Source organism: Anolis sagrei, chromosome 4 (assembly GCF_037176765.1).
Source record: "Anolis sagrei isolate rAnoSag1 chromosome 4, rAnoSag1.mat, whole genome shotgun sequence".
NCBI classification, from domain to species: domain Eukaryota; kingdom Metazoa; phylum Chordata; class Lepidosauria; order Squamata; family Dactyloidae; genus Anolis; species Anolis sagrei.
The window spans coordinates 131,387,554-131,396,497 of NC_090024.1; positions in this window are offsets into that span (position 1 = coordinate 131,387,554).

Here is an 8,944-nt window from a genome sequence, read left to right on the forward strand (position 1 = left end):
AAGCCTCAACTAAAGAGAAACCAATTTCTGACCACTAGCTAATGAGGGAATTAAAGTCTCAAGTTTGCGATGTGTAGTCAGATGAAGCATCGTTTAGAATCACACCAAGTTCTTGTCGTAGTTTCATGGAAGCCTTGCTTTGAAGTTTCGTGCTAAGCTATTTCTTGTTTCATGGTTCTGATTCCTGGATCTCATGATTACTTACCCAAGCCTTGGATCAATGTATTCTTGATTTTCTGGACTGTATTAGAGTTGAGTGGACTTTGCTTTTATGGACTTTGCTGACCTCTACCTTGGACTAATTTGTTCTTGCTTGTCTTCATACCTAATTGGATTTACCTATTTCTTTAAAGTGCTTCTTACTTTGCTGTTTTTTTTAAAACTTATCTTCAATAAAAGGATTGTGCCATCGCGCCTGGGGGCTATTATTCTCAATAAAGGAGGGATGGACGTGGCATCTTTCCCCCAGGGGATTGCTTCTTGCTCTCCTATAGGAAACTGGAACTCCCAAAAACCCAAAATGCTGTAAATAGCTCAAAATAAGTTTTATTTATCACAAAGTCATTTCTTCAAAGCAATGAGCTGGAAAACTTTAGAGGGGTGAAGAAAAACATACATTGCAGTCTCAATTAGTCTTGGGTCCAAGGGGTTTGAAGCTGAGAAGCCTCACCAAGGTTCCTCTTTCCTCAATGGCTGTGAATGCCGAAGCAAACCACAACCCCAGTTCAGATGGCCTATGTTTTGAAGATTCAGGATCTTCCTCTGGTGCCAAAAGAACCGGCTTGAAGGTGCCTGGGTCTCCTCAATAATTTTTCCAGGACGATCTGGACATAAAGCATGAATCCCAGGGGTAAAAAACCTCAGAACTGGTGCTAAGAGGTAACTTAAATCAGGGTCCTTTAGAATCAGGTCTCTTACTCACATCCATCTGGTACAAACTCTGATGGCAGAATGAAAAGAAAAAGGAAGTTCTCCCCTCTTGCAGGAAGAGGTGGAGCCAAACAGTACTGATTGACAGCTACAAGCAACCAATCCATACAACTATACATAAGCAGGGGCAGGATTAAGCATGATACAACAGTTAAAACCTTGCAACTAACAGTTCTATATATAGGTGGCGCCACTCGCACCGTCACAAGGATTGTTTTTTCGTTATCAACGTGTGGTGTTTAAAGTCAGAGGATTCTTCCTGTCCTGGAGTGCAATAGATCTATGCACAATGGGTTGCGGAAACAGTGTCGTCTTCTTCCGTGACAGCTTCAGAAAACTTGTTAATTGTTAGCAGATATGTATTCAATTGTCTGGTGATTATGTGGAAAAGTGAATAGTGGTAGTTAAAGAACACATTCTAAGGATTATTTCTACGTTTGATTTATTAAAATATTCCCATCCAAACCCAAATAACAAAGGTGGAGGCATTACTTTTTATTCAACCTCCGTAGTTAATGAGACTGCAGTGGGGTGGGTGGGAATGAGGTTCACTCCCAAATGATATTTTCTCTTAGTCTCCAAATGTTTAGCTTTGCAGAGAGTGAGACACTGCACATTGTTCACATTCACAACTCTTTCTTGTGTTCACATTCCCTCGGTGACGTTGCCTGTGCCCTTCCTTGGGATGCCTCAACTGCATTTCTGGATGCTCAAATGAAGTCTTATAACACTGCAGTGCTAAACATGTGGGGATGAAGGGCAATCCTGTTTATGGCTGTGTTCCCAATTTTTATTTGTGGATACATTCTGCCTCCCGCTGTGGCTACAAACCTGGGCAGTAGACAGGTGTCCGTTCTTGGCAGACAGCAAGGAGAGGGCTGCTCTCTTTCTCTTGGGAACAGTATAAATAGCCTCTCCCACCTCTTTAGCAGGCACAGGAGAAATGCATCCTCAACCAGAAATGTGTGTGCGATTAGTTTTTAAGAAACACATCTGCTTTTTTTTCTTCGTTGGGTACAATGTACTATTTTGGGCTTCTTGGGCATTTTGCCTGCTGTTTAAAATCTAGAACAATTAGTCATTTATAAATGGTCTCACCGATTTGTGGTGATACGGCCATCGCCATGGCAACAGTCTGCTTCCATGTGCATGGAGAAGCCGAGGAGAGGAACTGCGTTCGCCCAAATGAGCTTCGGCAACGATTCCCAGAATGGGCTAGTTCATTCAGAGACTGTTGTCACCTTCCTCCTATTTAACACTTCAGCCTTCAAAAGCCCGGTGTAATTTTTCACATTTCATCATCATCACCATCATCACCATCATCACCATCCTCACCACCACCACCATCATTATCATCATCATCTTTAATTACTTATTAATCGCCCTCCATCCGAGATGCTCTAGGCGATTTACATAGCAGAAATTATACAAGATAAAACACATTGTGCTGGTACGGCCGTACCAGAAGCTCCAGCTTTATTTGCTTTGTATTAAATGTTTGCTTGCAGTCCAAGGCTTGGGATTCTGCAGAAGGGTGGCTTCCTGTTAAAGCTTGCAGTTATAGGGCCGGTCACCTGTCCATCATCATTAAGCTTTGGCTCAGCCCCCTGTTCAGGCTCTGAGAGGGATAGGAACTATTTTGGTCAGTCTCAGCAAGGATAGCTAATGTGCAGGACGTGTACAGGCTTCTCCTGTGCAGAAACTTCAACCCTTAAGACTTTCCGGGGGGAAACAGCCTTAAGAGCATCCAAAGATTCCCAGGGAAACAGCCCTAAAGCTCTGAGGAATTTCGGAGGGAAAAACAGCTTTGAATATCAAAGAACTCCAGCTGAAGAAACTACAAGCCTTGCTGGTAGGTCCACTCAGTGCTTTGAGACACAGTTCAAACCGGTAGTGGAGCCCACATCAGTTAGGTTTAGGTTCACAGCCAGCCTGGGAGAAGTTAGAAAGGGATTTTCCTTTAAAGTAAAGTAACAGTTAGAAGCCACCAGTTGCACAAAAGCCTGGAAGCATTTGTTTAACCTTTTGAAGACAAGAGAAGTTTCTGTTTGATTGTTCTTCAATAAAAGACTTTTGGTATATTTCACAAGCCCTCTAAAGACTGTTTGTGGTGGAAAGTCCCTAAGAGCTTCTCTTCGGGGCCCCTGGCTTCCCGCTGGGCTCAAGCTGCACGTCCTGTTTTAAAGGCACTTCATTTCAAGCCCAGCGCGCGGCAGAACACACACACGTACAAATATTAATAAATTAACATGAGCCAAATGCTCTAGTAAAAAGCCAGGTCTTAAGTACTAGAGCTTTCGGGTCGTAGACATAGGAAGGCCAACATATAAGGCGTTGCAATAGTCCAGCCTAGATGTGACCGTGGCATGGATGACTGTTGCCAGAGCCTCATCTGACAGGTAAGGTGCCAATTGCCTCGCTTGTCGTAGATGGAAAAAGGCCTGTTTGCTGGCAGCAGCGACCTGTGCTTCCATTGTCAGCTGCGAATCCAAAACGAGACCTAGGCTCTTAATGGTTGGTGATGGAGATAGAGCAGCACCATCACAGGTAGGTAACGGATGGGTCGGACCTATCGGGCAGCCATGCCATAGGATCTCAGTCTTCGTCGGATTCACATTCAGTCTACTAGCACGTAGCCAGTTCGATAGAGCCTCCAGGCATAAGGTGAAATTGTCTGGTATTGACGTTACTCCAGGCTCCAAGCGCAACAGGAGTTGGGTGTCATCCGCATATTGATAGCAGTCCAGGCTGAATCTCCAAGCCAAACTGGCAAGGGGTCTAACGTAGATGTTGAAAAGAAGAGGAGAGAGAATTGCACCTTGGGGTACCCCGCATAGGAGGGGGAAACTTTCGGAGACTTGATCCATATATTCCACATACTGACTCCGGTTTCGGAGGAATGAATTAAACCAATTGAGGTCCTGACCGCGAACTCCGGACATGTTTAGACGGTTTGCCTCCACAACACTTCTACTAGACTAGTTTTGTCTCAGTTTGCACATAGCCAATGATTAGTTATTAATGTATAGCCAGTGCTACACAATCACAGAATATCGAACCCAAACTCCTAGATCAGTGTTTCTCAATCTTCCTAATGCTGTGACCCCTTAATACAGTTCCTCATGTTGTGGTAATCTCCCAAACATAAAATTATTTTCTTTGCTACTTCATAACTGTAATTTTGTTATTGTTATGAATTGTAATGTAAATATCTGATATGCAGGATGGATATTCATTCACTGGACCAAATTTGCCACAAATACCTGATACGCTCAAATTTGAATACTGGTGGGGTTGGGGGGGGGGGGTTTGATTTTGTAATTTGGGAGTTGTAGTTCCTGGGATTTATGGTACACCTACAATCAAAGACCCCTAAGTACAGTTCCTCATGTTGTGGCAACCCCCCAAACATAAAATTATTTTCGTTGCTACTTCATAACTGTAATTTTGCTATTGTTATGAATCGTCATGTAAATATCTGATGTGCAGGACGGATGTTCATTCACTGGACTTAATTTGCTGCGAGTGCAGCATTTTTCCGAATGAAGCAGAGAGTGTTTGAGGACCGGGACATCTGTAGGGATACCAAGGTGTTTGTTTATAAAGCTATTGTCCTCCCTGCTCTATGCCTGCGAAACGTGGACTGTCTACAGACGTCACATGCAACTCCTGGAACCATTCCATCAGCACTGCCTCCGAAAAATCCTACAAATCTATTGGTCAGACAAGCGGACAAACGTCAGCGTGCTGGAAGAAGCAAAGACCACCAGCATTGAAGTGATGGTCCTCCGCCATCAACTCCGCTGGACCAGCCACGTTGTCCGGATGCCCGACCACCATCTCCTAAAGCAGTTGCTCTACTCCGAACTCAAGAACGGAAAACACAATGTTGGTGGACAGGAAAAGAGATTTAAAGATGGGCTCAACCTTAAAAACTCTGGCATAGACACTGAGAACTGGAAGCCCTGGCCCTTGAGCGCTCCAGCTGAAGGTCAGCTGTGACCAGCAGTGTTGTTGAATTTGAAGAGGCACGAATGGACGGCGAAAGAGAGAAACGTGCCAAGAGGAAGGCGTGTCAAGCCAACCCCGTCAGAGACCGCCTTCCACCTGGAAACCAATGCCCTCACTGCGGAAGAAGATGCAGATCAAAAATTGGGCTCCACAGTCACTTACAGACCCACAAGAATACTGACCCTGGAAGACTATCCAACTCATCCAATGAGGGATCGCCTAAGTAAGTAAGCTGCCTTGTAAGTACTTTCACTAAAAGTTGGTATACAAATAAACAAATAAAAAATAACATTTTGATTATCTCAAACAGAAGAGAAAAGCAGGAAATAGAAGGGAAACTCTAATATTACAGTAGTGCCATTTTTTTTAGAAAATAGAGTCTGACATCTCACTTTTAAAAGCAAGTGTTTAGTACTCCTTAGAAGGGCAAAGCAACTTTCTGCACATATCCATCCTACTTATTGTATATATGACACCTTTTTCTTCTTTCAAGTGGAGAAAATTGTCCCATTGTATGGGCACTTGAGATTTAATTATGCTGGTGAAGTACGGCTTTCAGCATATAGGTTGTGAATGCTGATAACAAAAGCATGTTGTTCTGATGGCATTCTGCCTGTATCTCAGAAAGCTAATGCAATGTTGAAGTGTACTGAATGCAGGCGTTGCTTTTTCTTTCTTTCATTCTTATTGTAAGCAGAAACAATAATAGAGAACCAGATGTTCCTGCATGCCTAGGCTCCATGAATGGGATGAAGGCAAGGACCACTTTGGCCAAAAGTGACAGCACTCTCAAACCAGACATAAAGGCAAGGGATATTATTATTATTATTATTATTATTATTATTATTATTATTATTATTTGAAACACAAAAAGATGAATCCACACCAAACAAGATCACTCTGCTGGCTGTTGTATTGGATCACACGTCATACACTTCCCAAATGTCTAGGACTGTGTGATGTATCGGCGAATAATGCATGCAGATTCAAGTAGGGTGGCCTTTTGCAGCTGGCAGATGGTAATCTTGTCAGCGCCAATTGTGTTTAAGTGCAGGCCAAGGTCTTTAGGCACTGCACCCAGTGTGCCGATCACCACTTGGACCACCTTGTCTGGCTTGTGCCACAGTCTTTGCAGTTCGATATTTAAATCCTCATAATCATATCAGCTTTTCCAGTTGTTTCTCTTCAATCCTGCTGTCACCTGGGATTGCAACATCAACAATCCATACTTGGTTTTTTAACATGATCATGAGGTCAGGAGTATTGTGCTCCAGAACTCTGTCAGTCTGAACTCGGAAGTCCCAGAGAGGAAACAAACAAGGACATCTAATCACCTCTCAACAAAAGTTTGCTCTAGGCACTGTCAGGCCATTATATGCTAATCAAGGTGGTCAGTTGAAACATTCACACCCAGCTCCAGCAGACAAGAATCCTTTGTCTCACCCTGGTCATTCCACAGATATATAAACCCTTTTTCCTAGTTCCAACAGACCTCACTACCTCTGAGGATGCTTGCCATAGATGCAGGCAAAACGTCAGGAGAGAATGCCTCTAGACCATGGCCATATAGCCCGAAAAAACCTACAACAACCCAGTGATTCCGGCCATGAAAGCCTTCGACAGAGTAGTTTGATGTGTTCATTTTCTGTACTTTTTCAGGCTTGTGATCCCACCAGCTCTTTGTTGCAGGCAGATAGTATTTGTGGCACAAGTTCCAATGAATCATCTCAACAACGGTGTTATGCCTCTGCTTGTAGCCTGTCTGCACGATCTTGCAGCAGCTGAGGATGTGATCTATTGTTTCATCTGCTTCCTTATAAAGTCTACACTTGGGATCTGTCATTGATTTTTCAGTTCTGGCTTTGATGGCATTGGTTCTAATGGCTTGTTCTTGGGCTGCCAGAATCAGACCCTCTGTCTCCTTTTTCAAAGTTCCATTTGTGAACCACAGCCATGTTTTTTCTTTGTCAATTGGGCTCTCAATTTTCCCCAGGAATAATAATAATAATAATAATTATTATTATTATTATTATTATTGCTCCGCTTTATCTCTCCTGAAGGGGACTCAAAGTGGCTTAACATAAAAGCATTGCTAGTACACAATTTAAAATATACAAATATACAAACATTAAAATAGAATTAAATATAAACAGTATTAAAATTTCACAATTAAAAACCATTCAACATATTACATACATATTCAAGTTAAAACCACAGCACTTCCTGACTTGATCTTAAAAACCTAGCCTGAATAAAAAGATTTTAGCCTGTCGCCAGAAGCACAGCCTACCTGCATGACCGCATCTCCATATATGAACCCACACGTTCCCTTCGATCATCTGGAGAGGCCCTGCTCAAGATCCCACCTGCGTCACAAGCGCCTTTGGTGGGGACAAGGGACAAGGCCTTCTCTGTGGTGGCCCCCCGACTCTGGAACTCTCCCCCCAAGGACATCAGACAAGCCCCAACGTTGGCAATCTTTAGGAAGAGCCTGAAGACCTGGCTGTTCCAGTGTGCCTTTCCAGATTAGGAAACTCCTGGCGTCATGTCCCAAATGCACTTTGTTAGAGACTAGGATTGTCTGCACATTGCACCTACCTCCAAAAGACCTCTACATACCTCCTGTCAAGTTCAGCACTTTTAAATTTTGTCCATTACATTTGGCCTGGCCTTTAGGTTTTAAATGCGTCATGGTGTCATTGTTTTTTAGTGTTTTATTGTTTTTGCTTGATGTTTTATTATTTGCTTATGAGTTTTTGCTGTTATATTTGTATGTTGTTGTTTGTTGGTGGCCTCGGCCTTTGTAAGCCGCATCGAGTCCTTCGGGAGATTTTGCGGGGTATAAATAAAGTTAATAATAATAATTTCTGGGAATTGTAGGCCAAAAACATCTGGGGACCCCAGGTTGAGAACCACTGCTCTACTGCATAATCTGGTCCATTTTCCCCAACTTGAATAGTGTTTTCCTTTGGGGGGGGGCGGGGGGGAGAGAACTGTTAAGTAACACTTTGCTGTGTCACATTTTGCCACCTTTTCCAAACAGCGGCCTGACCATTTCCTAGGCCTTTCCCCCTATGGATTTATCTATTCTTCTATTCCTGGCCATGTTGTTGAAGTGGGAAGAACAAAATGACAACCTGTGCACAAAGATGCCTCAGCTTCTTTCCCGAAGCCTGATAATCTCTTGCATTATATTGAAAGATAAGCTTTGCAGTCTCATTGGTTCCCATGTGCCCCAAAAGAAAAGAGTAACAGTAATTGGGTTTGATAAGTCCTTTCAGCTTCACTGTTACATCAGATTTTTGCTCCAGGGTGACAGCTCACCGCTTGAGTCATTCTGTCTCAGGCGGCACTGCTTCTGTTCTCCTCACTAGGAGTCTCCTACCACCACACGTCTCTTCTTAGGATTGCCAGGGGTCATTCCATGTGCAGCATCTTCCAAGGTAATCGTGCTCTCTCTGAGGACTTGCTCTTGTTGCTGTTTCTTGTCATCACTGATAAGGAAGAGTGTGTTGGAAAAATTCTGTAGCTTCAAACTCACAGCACCATCCCTAACCCTTTTATGTATGACTATCACATTCCCCAAATATCTACCTCCTATGTTTGGAGATTGCCTCTTCCTCAGGGACATCCCTTGTGTGTTCCTAATCTCCAGGCTGTCTGCTCCAATCAATCCAAGGAAATCTCATGCTACCTAATATGCTTAAGAGTAGAAACACAGCCTCAAATTGGTGGATCTTTCAACAGGCCCACCAACTTGGCCTTGCTGCAAGTACAGAAATTACCACATGTGTTGCAGGCGACTGCAGCAGCTCCTCATCCATATTCTGTAGGTAAACACTGAAATAAACTCCATCCTCCCTATTTAAGCTCCCCTGCTAAATACCAATGCGAAATGCCTTGCCTGTTTGCAGAGCTCCTGTTCAACCACCAACTGATATAGCCCTACCAAGGTTACAACATGTTATAGAACTCCAATATGCTGATGACAACATTGTCTCTG